Source organism: Lycium ferocissimum, chromosome 2 (assembly GCF_029784015.1).
Source record: "Lycium ferocissimum isolate CSIRO_LF1 chromosome 2, AGI_CSIRO_Lferr_CH_V1, whole genome shotgun sequence".
Taxonomy (NCBI): domain Eukaryota; kingdom Viridiplantae; phylum Streptophyta; class Magnoliopsida; order Solanales; family Solanaceae; genus Lycium; species Lycium ferocissimum.
In genome coordinates this window covers 12,637,456-12,651,156 of record NC_081343.1, presented here as the reverse complement: position 1 = coordinate 12,651,156, position 13,701 = coordinate 12,637,456, and positions in this window count along the sequence as shown.

Sequence of the window (13,701 nt, the reverse complement as noted above, 5' to 3'; positions counted from 1 at the left end):
TATGTCTAATAATGGTCGTAACTTTCATAGACGGAACCGGATCGCCTCGATATGCTTGTAGAAGGTTCTGTAATGAATAATGACTCTAACTTTCATGGGCGGGCCCGGATTGGTTTGATGCATATCCGTGGTTCCCGAGATTTTTCTTTGTATAGTCCTAACGACTTTTTTTTTTAAAGAACCTAACATGATTACCGTTTTAACTCTCGAGCGTCGACTACTCACTTATCCATTGAGTCTGTAATGATGATTTATGTGCATATGGTTTCTCACTACTCTGCTCGTGCCAGCCTCAATATGTCCTTCACTGAGTCCCGGGCCAGGACACGCATTCGTGCAACTCCACTGCATTATTCCCCGAGTCCCTCTCTAGAGGGCCGGGATACGCTATATGTATATGTATATGATGATGTGATGATATGGGGATGGCGACCAGGATGGCATATGATGACTACATTCACCGAGTCCCTCACTAGAGGGCCGGGACACGCTATATGTACATGTATATGATGATTTTTACTTACCGAGTCCCTCACTAGAGGGCCGGGACACGTTATGCATGCATATGTACATGATGATCATTGTCTTATGTCACTCAGTCTCATAATGTCATCGACATGCATGATTTATGTTTCAAAGACAAGCTTTATGGTTTTCTGGTCACTGTACTAATTTTCGGTACTCCTTATTCAGTATGATCCTGTTTACTGTATTTCATGCTTTACATGCTCAGTACATATTCCGTACTGACCCCCTTTCTTCGGGGGCTGCGTTTCATGCCACGCAGGTGTATACAGATGAGTAGAAGATGTTCCGAAATTTGGATTGGCGACCTCCATTTCCTCACGGGTCCGCCGAGTCAGAGTATCTATGTTATGGCATCTTGAGTTATGTTAGAGACTTTGCAGACAGAGTCACGTGTATAACATGTCAGTTTTGTAAGCGGCTTTGTAAGCCGATGTATCATCATGCATTATATTACAGATTTCATATGATTACAGACTTTACTTGAATCGAGAAAGACGAAAGGCATGTTGTTCTTGAAAAGCTTTCTTTATGCATTCATTTCATGATTTAAGAGTCCAGTAAGATTATGAGTATCACGAGGATCAGCGGGTTCGCTCGGCCCTAAGTAAGGGTTGGGTGCCCATCACGCCCTATCACGGGATAGGGTGTGACAATAACAGACAGTCACAGGCAGTGGCATGAAAAATTGCCATATGCTTTGCTTGGTTACCGTACCACTGCTAGAACATCCACAGGAGCAACTCCATATATGTTTGGTCTATGGCTCCGAAGCCGTGATACCGCCGTAGAGATACCTTCTCTAAGGATTATCCAAGATGTTGGTTTGGACGATGCGTAGAATGGATACGTAGTAGACACGAACGATTAATGCTCATTGATGAGAAAAGGATGGACGCCGTCCGTCACGGTCGGCTGTCGAATAGGATGTCCAAGGCATTTAACAAGAGGGTAAGGCCTAGGAAATTCGAACCGTGCGAGTTGGTTTTAAAGCGAATATTTCCTCATCAGGATGAAGCTAAAGGGAAATTCGCACCAAATTGGCAAGGTCCATATGTGGTTCATCGAGTGCTTTCAAGAGGAGCATTGATTTTGGCAGAAATGGATGGTAAAGTGAGCTCGAAGCCCATCAACTCAGACTCGATCAAGAAGTACTACATCTGAAGACATCCAAGCTAGCTTTTTCTTTTCCGTTGTAATTTGCATTTCTATTGTAACAGAACTACGCTGACCTGACTTCCCGCGGTGGGATACGTAGGCAACCCACATCGGGTCCGGTCTCTTGTAATAGAAAATCCCAAAAACATTATCTTCATGTAACTGGAACTACGATTCGACCTGATTTCCCTAGGTGGGATACGGAGGCAATCCCTACCGGATTCGGTCCCTTTATTAATCTTCTTTTCTATTGTAATTGAACTACGTTATGACTCGATTCCGTTTGATACGTAGGCGACCGAGTCGAGCTCGGTCATTGCATTATTTTACCTTTTCTATTGTAACTGAACTACGTTACGACCTGATTCCATTTAGATACGTAGGCAGCCTGAGTCAGGCCCGGTCACACCACATTACATATCATTTTCTTTCATTTGTACGCCCGAACTACGTACAGACCTGATTCCTATTTGGGATACGTAGGCAACCTAAAAGGTTCGGTCATACCCCTTAGGAAACCTTTTATTTATAATGTAACTATAGATTAGGATCGGTCTCATCGTCAAAGACATCGGGACACTTGGATTGAATATGAAGAAGCGTCGTCAGAGGAAATCGTACTATGCAAAGACACGCGTTTGGATGCGAGTATCACAACGGAGAAAAGCTCAATGCGTTTCGGAATGTGTCATAATCTAAAAAATGATAGAGTTTTATTGCATTTATACGTAGTATATATACATGCATATCCGATTTCTAAAATACCATATTTTTTCTTTCTTTCAAAGTGCATTTACGTATTTTTCCACCTACCAAGTCTCCGGACAGAGATCTCCGCAACCAAAGAAGCTCAAAGCATTCAAGTGACAAGGCTAGGGCCACGATCGACACAAATCAACACCCCCTCCCAAACTAAGAATTTTTCTTTGAATACAGGATTGACAGGAATTAGGACGAGATGACATCGAAGCGAGCTTCTAGTGGAGGCGCCACAAGATCCATCACTACATCATGAGCCAAAATAACCTTCTCCTATTTTATTTTGTTATCTTAGCTTATGCACCTCTGAACGTTTTATTTAAATTTGCAGGTATCTCCAGAAGCAGGGTCAAGGTCGATTGTTCGAAGATGGGGGGGCCCCCGTAGCAGCCTTGTTTCTCAATAATAACTCTGCTAATCGGAGATCTACGTTCCAACTATGTTAAAAAAAAAAAAAAAAAAAAAAAAAAAACTCCGCCAATCGGGGATACAATCTAACTGCGTCAAATAACTCCGCCAATCGGAGATACGATCTAACTGCGAATAACTCCGCCAATCGGAGATACGATCTAACTGCGACTAACTCCGCCAATCGGGGATACGATCTAACTGCGACTAACTCTGCCAATTGAAGATACAATCTAACTGCGACTGACTTCGCCGGTCAGAGATACCATCTAATTGCGTCAACTAACTTCGCCAATCGAGGATACCGTCTAACAACATCAATTACCCCGCCAATCGGGGACCGCCGTCTAACTTCGCCAACGAATCCGCCGATCGGAGATTTTTACCTTACATTACAATTGCTCCGCCAATCGGAAATGGTTACCTTACATTACAATTGTTCCGCCAATCGGAGATGTTTACTTTATATTACAATTGCTCCGCCGGTCGGAGACTTCTATTTTACATTACAGCTGCTCCGCCAACCGGAAGCCTTTACATTACAGTTGTTCCGCCAATTGGAGATTTTACTTTACGTTACAGTTGCTCCGCCAATCGGAGATTTTTACTTTACATTACAGTTGCTCCGCCAGCCGAAAGCTTTTACATTACAGTTGCTCTGCCAGCCGGAAGCTTTTACATTACGAAATGCCCGCCGGAAATTTAAGCCCCTACATAAATGGGGCTCATGTTCGCCAAAAGATTTACATTTCAGTCGCTCCGCAAATCGGTGCTTTCAATTCTAGTTTGTCTACAATCCCTCCCCTTATTTTCTTATGTTATTATTACATTATAACTTTGAACTGCACAGGTATCTCTACATTTTTTGCAGATAAACACAATACAACGTGGAACTATCTCTGCCACAGCGAACTGAGGCGCCCCGCTTGACGAGGACATCAAACTCACAAGCTTGAGTCAATGAATCCGCTCTCCGCTTTAGCTCGCCAATCGCCTTTCAATTTTTTAAGAAGTCACTTCTTTTGAGAATCTACATTCTAGAGACTCAGTCAAATTCTTCCGCGTCCTAAGGTCATCATAATACGGTACCGGGACAATTCTGAGGGTCAGTCCTCTACGACGTGCTGAAATGGTCCTATGACGGCACATAGATGCATTCGTGTAGAGTCTCGCTTATGGGTGTGTTGCGGCCGCCACATTTATAATTAAGAAGCTGCAAAAGTATATCCCGTCATCAGAAAGACCTTTTTCATCAGTAATCTTTCCCTAAATTTGACCACATCTTCCTAACAACATCTAGTGTCACCATAATTCGACATTGGGACAAATTTTGAGGATCCCTCAAAATTTTCTATCTTATCATTTTCTTTGAAGCACATCTGAATTAATTCTCGTTCCCTTCAACATGTAGGGAACTCAGAGTCAAGTCAGTCATATTCCATGCTAGCTATTTTCGCTCATGCTGAAACTACTACCCTTTCCATCTCCAAAACCTCGTGTTACCACAACTACAACACTGGGACAAATTTTTGATGATCACTCAAAAATTTTCAACAACTCAACCTTCCAAATCTCCAACAAAAGCATCATTCCCCTGTCTATAACAAGAAAGCCAGTGTCCTCATAATTCAGACACTGGGGCAAATTTTGGGGACCTCTCCAAATTTTACCATCTCCTTGTTCGAACTACATCGACCTGATCCTCTTATGACCCGAGATATGTAGGCTACTCAGGAACCAGAGTTCGGTCAAATTCATAAACCCACCTCTCAATTCCCAAAAAATTACTCTTTTTCAGTTGTACTCTTTCCAAACCAAATCTGATTTACTCGTCGGGACAAAATTGAGGTTATGTTAACGTCTTCGCCCAAAGACTCTTTCATCATCCCTGTTCAAAGAGGGACAAGCTGTTGACTCCCAATTTTGGCCCTCCTTTTTATTTAATTAATTTCACTATGCTTCTCATTCGTGAAAATTCCCCGAAAATGAGTTTGGAATATTTTTGCTAATTATTACACTATTTTTCGAGATATATTTCGCTAAAATCAGGAACATTTTTATTGTCTCTTAAAAATGACCAAGCATCATATTTTATAATTGAAAATGACTAAACATTTTTTTTATTCGTATATCAATATTGGCATTGGCATTGGCATTTTTTCTTTAATCCTACTTATTACCGTATTAATCATCTTTTACTCTATTTTTAAACTAAATGCGTATATTAAATTACTTGTATTATAATTTATATAGGTGTATATATTTTTGGGAACTAATTAGGACAAAGAAGCATATTTTAATTAATTGATTGAAGTAAAAAGGGATTAGGAAATCAAATCATCTACTAACAATTTGGGCCAAATCCTACTCCTACTTCTAAATCAAAATCTGTGGCCCAACACTCAACCGCCCCAGCCCAATTCCCCGCACACCCGACCCGGCCCAAACCACCTAAACTAAGTCTTCTAACCAAAATCCCTAAGTCTTTCTCCTTCAACCAAACGACCCTCTTTCTCCCTAACCAAATGACCCCTTCTCTCTCACCTCCTCTCTCTTCGACCATGACACTGCCATCGCCGCCACCCCGTCACCTCCATCACATCGCCTCTCCACCACGACCATCAGACTGCCAAAACCACCTTCCCTCTCTCTTGAATAAAAAAATAGTGAAATCTGTGGGTTTGAAACTTCCACCACCTCCACTGCTACCATGTCTCTTTCCCCTTCGATTGATGTGGTGGCAGAGCCGAAAGGAGCCGGTAAAGCGTCATATCAACCTCGGTGGAAGAGGAGTGCAGTGAGCCGTCGGTTTCAAGGTCGATTTTTTGTTCAATCCGGTGGGTAAAGGCCCTCATACCCGCGAATCCACTGGATTTGGAATCCCAACGAATCCACATCCATCAAACCCGTCTGAAAAGGTGAAAATCCGTCACTTTTTCTTCATCATTTCCTCTTTTTGAAATTTCAGATTTTTCCCCCTCTTTTGATTCGAAATTTAAAGGCAAATTTCCCTTTGAAGAAGTTGTTGAAACCCCCTCAGTGCTTGCCTATAAATACGGCCTTCTTGGGCTGTTCTAGATAGGTTTTTGAAGGCTGAAAATCCCCTTGGAAACAGGCTTAGAATTTTGAGAGAAAACTTATATTTACTCTAAAGTTGAATTGAAAAAATCCCTTTCTTTTTCATAAGTCTTCGTAACTAAAAATCCATAGTTCTTGCTAAGTTTTCAGAAAAAATCCTCTTTTAACTTTAAGTTCTTTTTTTGGCTGTCAAAATCTCCTTTCAAGTTCTCGGCTAAAACGACAAGCTTTTCGAGCGGATTCGGAGACTCGACGACGACAGTAGCCCCAGATCGCTGTCCTAAAGAAGGTAAACATACTCGTCTTCTCTTCATCTTTAATTTTACAGAAGTGGAAATGTAGTAGTTTAATAGTTCTTGTCATTCGCTTGGATTTCTGCCTGCTTAAATCTCCTCGCTGCCCAGTTTTGTTCAAGTCTTAGATAAAATGGTTAATGATGATGAATTGCACTCAAAAATGTTAATTAACTAGTCGACTATGCGAGCATTGATATTCATTTTGTTTCGAGGGGCTGTTTGCATCATTATTAAAGGATTGTTGTTACCATAATATTACCAAGAATCAGTATATATTAATTTAGGTCGCATTGGATAAATCTACTTAATTCTCCGAGCATATTGTGAGCTTGAACTCTATGCTTACTGGTTTTCACAAGCCTCGTGGCTTACGTTCCGTGTCTCGAAAGTAGTCCTCCTCTCTGTTAAGATACAATCATGCGTCATGCTAATAAATATAGGATCCTTTAGTTGAATGACTTGAATGATATGCCCCCTAACGAATTGCACGAATTTGTTTTGGTAAACGCAACTCGACCTTTGTATGTGGTAGCCACCTCTTAGTGTATCTGGGGTCATAAGATTGATGTGAATTTTTTTGTTTAAGTTAAAAAGTTATTATAAGTGTTTTTGCTGAATATTTCCACATCTTGGTTATCATTTCTTTGTGACAAATATAACCCATCTCTTTGTCTAAAGGTATTTATATACATATATATGTACAGTCATTTTCAGTGTCTTAATTTAAATGACGTAAGATTAGTTGACAAGTGGATAAATGGAGTCATTAGTTAAAAAGCTTTTGTTCTTGTTATCAGATTGCTTAAGTTAGTTCAACGTTTAAGTTCCTGTGCTACATGTAATATTTGCTTCTGGTTCTGATTACGCAGTTAGCAATGCGATCGCTTTGAGTTCAAAGGTTTTTGAGAAGAGCATGAATAAACTTATGTTTTCCCTTAGTAGTTGAAGGTGTATTTTCCGAATATTAGCTTGTAGCTTGGTTAATAGTATGCTGCCAGTTGAAGTTGCTATTTGAAAGGGTTTGAATAAGGTTCTGTTAAGATTTAATCAAGTCCCCACTGTGCATTAATCTTGGTAAGGAGTTCCCTTTTGATTATGACCTATAGCTAATCCCTGTTTGAAGACAACAAGGAATTCACTGTCTTGTTCTAGCATCTGTTGAACTTGGATTTGTCCCCTTAAAATCCCTTTCGAGTTTTGATATGAGTTTTAGGTGTTAAATCTTGAAAAGTCACCGTTTGTATGAGGTTCCGTGTCATAATGTGATTAAATCTTGAAACATGTTCAAAAAAATATATATATATATATACTTTAAACTTGTCAGGTGCTTTGTTGAACACAATAAATCGATATTGAAATCTGTTTCTCACATCTTTATCATGCTATAAGGAGCTTCATGACTTCCTCTCATTTTAGTTAGTTGCTATCCCTGTTAGCTTCACCATCCACTAACATACCTAATTGCATTTAAGTTTTAAAAATCATACAAATAGTTTGGTTGCTAGTGTACCTCTTTGGGCTCTGATTGTTGATACTTAAGATCAAGAATATGTTCCTCTATTTTGAGCTTAAATGACTTAATTTTTAAGATTTTGGAACACTTAAACTTGCACTAAAAGGGGAATGGGGCTATTATATTCGAGTTGCTGGTTTGATTAATGTGCTGACTTGCGTATTTTGGAGAATAGGATATGTTTTAGAAATCTTGTCTAGGTGAACTACATCTTTTGTCTAAAATTGGTTTTGAATGTGCTCATGTAAAAAATTGAATTGATATTTAATTTCTTGAGAAGATATGTGATTATGCCTTATTTCTTTGTTAGATCCCTTAGCCGCATATTAGAATTTTAAGTGGCAGGACTAACTAATGCCTTAATCAAAAATTCAGAAACTTTTTTTTTTCTTTCTGGTAAACTTCTTATTTTTTTAGCTACTGGTGAAAAGGGGGTTTGCCCTAGTAAGATGTTGGGGATGAATTTAATAAAGTAAATTGTCTTACTTCTCTTTTCCATCCATTCATGAGATTTGAAAATACGTTTGAATCCAATGACTGCTTCGCTTCTCCGATATGCCTATAAATGGTTAATAATGAACTTGTAAAGTGTGCTAAAATTGTTGAAGTCTGTCAAAGTTTTTTAAATGGTTTGATCAAGTATATTATTTTCATAAGGAAAAGGTCACTTTAACTTAGTCTTATTGGTATAGAGTCTCTCCCCGCCCCCTCCGTATGTTGCTCGCTTAAGTTGTAGCTTCATTTTTTAGGAGAGTTCTTTGTGTGTTGAGATGAAGTGGCTGCTTTCATGTAAGTTTGCTAAAAAAAAAAGTTACTCATCTTGATCAAATGAAAAGTTGTTCATTCATGAAAATAAAATCCGTCGAACATGTGCCTAACCTCGTCGCTTGGCTGATCCTCTGTTTTAGTCTTTTTTTTTTTAGTCCGTGATATCCTATTTCCAACATAAATCAGTGGGAAGAATGACTGATAAGAATTATTAATTTAACAATAGAAATCTGCTGATTTGAAAGAATATATAGCTTGTACATGGATTTGGTGTGTTGTTTGTTGTTGTCTTCCTGTTTGTTCAAGTAAATAACTAAAAGCCATGCTTCCTTTCTATAAGAATTCATGTTAGATGATTAAGTGAATTTGTTAAGTCTGTTGTAAATATGAAAGCTTTCTCATAGTTTAAGAATTATGGCTATAAAATTTTGAAGTGTTAGAGTGAACTTATTCATCTCTATAAGTACAGATTCAGTTGATTGGTTCTTCTTATACCATGTTACACTGTTTGCAGAATGTAGAATTTAAGGTTTAACATTTAATATGAAGTTCTGCTTGTTACGTTTTGTTTTAAAATCCTCTCTGTTGGGAATATGCAATGGTATGATTGGGAGTTCACTTGGGGAATCCCAAAAGCTACAAAGAAACAAGTTGATGCTAAGTTCATTTGTGGTCTTCTCAACATGGTTGTACTAGCTAAGTTGTCATGCTATAAATCTTGAAAGAGTTCTTAACTTAATTTATCTCTTGATGAGGATAGTAAAAGACTTGTGTTTAGTGAAATGGGACGAGATAAAGAGGCCATAGGTGGTTAGCTGCACATATTTTATCTTGTGTCAAATGTATGCTTTAGTTTGACTATTTGCTAGAGTCATTTTTCCTTGAGCTTAAATAGACTTCCTAATGTAATCGGGGTGAATGACTTATGAAGCGGAAAGGGTATGTGAGAACCTAAACTACTTGTTTTGTGCTTCCTTTAATCTGGAAACAATTAAAAAAAAAAAGAAGTTCTAGTTCGCCTTTTGGCTCTAAGTTCCTAGTTATATGTGCTTAATTGGTTATCTCTATATTTTTTCAAGTTTGGACACAAATTCCTTGTTGATAGTTTCACCTTATAATACTCGTCCCCCAAGCGAGGAATAAACGTTGTTCCTTATAATGTAATCGGAGGTAGTTTATATGGTTATATATATGTGTGTGTGTGAAATATGGATAAGAGAGGATCTAGGTGAGAGGTTGTATGTGTGTGAGTGACGGATGTAATGTAAGTCCGTAAAGATAAAGGTAAGCATGCGCGGAATACCGGGATGATTTTATTCTATTAATTGTTTTATTGTGTGGGTTTTAGCTAAAGCTTATGATACTTTTTGTTGGTTTCATATGTCCGCAAGTATGAACAATGAATTTATGAAGCATGTCACGTAAGAAACTTAGCTAAGGGTCTACAGGTTTTAAATGACTAAAAGGTGCGTGCTCTTAAAAAATTTCAGCTGCTTGTTGTAGCAGCGTTGTTGCACTCTAGCTATGCCTTAATAGACTCCATTAGCCTAAAAGGGCCCCGCACCATGTAGAGTTGGATTAATTGTTTAGCTTAAAAGAATGGTGGTCAGTCGTGCAGCATCCATTCTTGGGCCCTTTTGTAGTTACCGGTTTGTCAAGACATGTAATGTGACCATAGCTGTACTATTTTATTTGTATCCCCCGTTTTCATGAATCAATGGGTAAAAAATGCGTATTTGGGCCGACCTTCCTAGACAGATTTGGTTTCTTTACTTGGTTGGGTGCCTTACATGTTGTCTTGGAGTCTTGAAAATAAAGGTGTGAGCTTGTTTGAACAACCTATTAGCATGTTTAAGAATTTCAAGTGAACTCATAGTTGCATTATGTTCTGGTCGTATTTTGGCTTAAAAGTTGATGTACTTTGATCTAGATGCTTAAAACCATTTGAGTCATGTCTAAAGCGATCAGTTGGACAAAGTTACTTATCTCGGATTGTTGTATCTCCCCCTCTGGTGAAACTTTAAAAACATGAAAGAAGGTTTTGGATGTGATCATGGTTCAAAATGTTTGTGAGTTAATTTTTGAGACGGCATACTAGATTTTTTGACGTAGGAGATCTTCTTATGACTTAACTAGATTAAAATAATCAGTATTTTGTGCCTTATTGTTAATTATAATGTATAGCATTTGATGTTAATTATTTCCATCTCTAATTATTGGGATTGTGACTCTAATCTTTTTCCTTTCTTCTATTATGCATGAGTTCACTTGGGAGCATTTGGAGTTATGGCAACTCCGGATTTTGCCCAGAATTAGAAGGAATCAGTAGCAGCTGCGTTTATGCTCATGTCCAGCAGTCCCATCTCATTTGTGTCTCGAGTCCACGTCCTCCTTTCCTCTCTTCATACTTTCATCCTTTTGCGTTAATGTATATATACATGTTTTGACTAACTCCGTGTGGATTCGGTATCTTGTCTTTGGTACAAGTACTTGGATTGTGTTTGGGTTGTATAAACCATTTAAGTGTGATAGTGAATTTAGACATTACCTCTTTATCCCCTTCAGATATCAGATTCGGTATAAAAAATTAGTTTGAGTATACGTAACACTATTTTGCTAGACCGGTTTTCTCCACTCTGATTTCAATTTTTTGTTTAGAATTGCAAAAGAATGCTCCTTAAAGGTTACTATCTGACAGAGAAGGAGAGCTCAACAATGGTTGTTTTAAGGATAAAATACATGAAAATGAGCTCTTAAATATCGATCTGAAAGGATGAAAATATAGGTCTCTAAAGAAACTAGAAAATTAGTCATCTTTTGTCCGGAACCAAAGCCTCAAACCCAACTTTTAAGGTAGGAGTGGCCTGACCAAAACGATCCTTCATAAGAGAATATCTAGATTCTCCTAAATTATTTTCTATCACATTGAGTAGGCTCAATTTGCAAGTTCAATACAAGAACTCTATATTGGGGCTCAAATATAGCGGCCCAAGCTATTTTACAAGAACTACTAGGTACATATTGCTTTTTATATAACATGCGTACATATATATACTATCTTATTTTCAGAATTCCTTTAATCATATATTCATCATGTGTGTATATATATATATATATATATATATATATTATATTACTCTCATATCACTAAATAACTATTTTTGAAACATTATATACCATCTTTACATAGGATATAAATACGGCATATATACATTATTTTCTTAAAAAATTATACCTACTAACCCTCCCATTTTTATACTATTTTACACAAAATACATCATGAATATAAATACATATGTTTACACCTCATGCATACTAAACTACTACTTTTACAAAGAAACATACACATATACCATTTTTACATACGCGCATATATATTCTCACTAATCATTTCTACACGTGCATGCATTTATTTACATGATTATAAATAGGTATACTATTTACATGATTGCATACTATTTGTACGACTCATATCAGGAAATTAATTCCTTTAGCAGTTCTTTAAAATAGGTAATAATAAATATTAAATAATCCCCCTCTAGTGTTAATTAAACTGAATTTAAAGACTGTCCTCGGATAGGCTCTGAGGGATGCTTAACACCTTCCCCTCGGGGTAAATAAAACCCTTACCTAGAATCTCACAGGTTTCAAAGACTAAAAATGGAGTTTACCTTTTTTACAAATGGTTTCCTAATATTTCCTAAAATTAGGTGGCGACTCTGAAAATTTGCAAAACCAGAGGAAACATAGCCTATAAGTTGTGAACTAGTTTTAATCCGTTAAAAATAGGGCATGACAGTTATTGGCTGAGTATCTGGCAATAGATCAATAGTAAAATCAATCTCCTGTTCTAGTGGAATACCTTGAAGCACATCTGGAAATTCCTCCGTAAAACTCATTGATCACAGGGACAGACTGCAGGGTCGGTGACTCTGCTTGCACATTTTGGACCCGAACAAGGTGATAAATATACCTTTTTCTGATCATCTTTCTTGCCTTAAGGTAGGAAATATACCTACCCCTCGGCGAAGCAAAGATTACCCTTCCACTCTAGGATCGTCGCACAAACCGGAATCGAACTATCTTTGTCCTGCAATCAACATTAGCATAACAGGAAGCCAGCCAATCGATACTTATAATGACATCAAAGTCAATCATGTCTAATTCAATCAAATCTGCTAGGGTATGGTGGTTACAAACTATTACCACACAGCCTTGATATACTCGCCTAGCTATAATTAGATCACCAATGCGGGGTAGACACCTCAAATGGTTAGATTGATTCAGGCTCTATCCCAAACTTGCCAGCAACAAATAGTGTAACATATGATAAGGTGGAACCTGGATCGATCAGTGCGTATACATCATAAGAGGAAACTGATAATATACCTGTGACAACATCAGGAGATGAATCACAATCCTGTCTACTGGCTAATGCATAGATGCGGTGCTGAGGCCCATTCGAGTTAGATGCTCCACTCTTCCCTCTACCACGTCCTGCTGGTGTCTAAGAAACTTGCCCTGAAGGGCGTACTGATGAAAAAGAACCAGCTATAGACACCGTAGGCTGAACGATGCCTGCACCATCCCTCATCGGACACTCCTTCATCTTATGGCCTGGCTGACCACAAGCATAACAAGTGTCTAATCCCAGTCGACACTGTTCAGCGTGTAACTTACCACACTGGGAAAATCGCGGCAAAGGTGGTCTCACCTAGCCTGACTCTAGTCTGTACTGAGAACCTGATGCTCTAGAACTCTGGCCCGCTCCGGAATAAGAAGACCGATCAAACCCACGGCCTGAAAACCGTGGAGGTGCACTCCCTGCTGAATGAAATAGATACCGGAATGCTGCTGTCTCTGTCCTTCCCTAAACTCACCAACCATGTCTAAAGATCTAGCCCTCTTACAATGGCCCCGGTCACGCTCACGCTCTGTCCTCCGCTGACATTTGCAATCTTTCAAATTCTGTGCATATGCCTGTATATGGGAAATATCCATGTCTGGCTGTGACACAGCTGTCGTATGCTCATCAATCAAATGTGGCCCTAGACCAGCCACGAAATGATGAATTCTGTCCTCCATCTCAGCTACCATGGCTGGGGCATATCTAGCCAAGGAATCAAAGTGTACACAATACTCCTGAACACTCATGCTGCCCTGCTTAATACGTAATAACCTATCTGCACGAGCCCG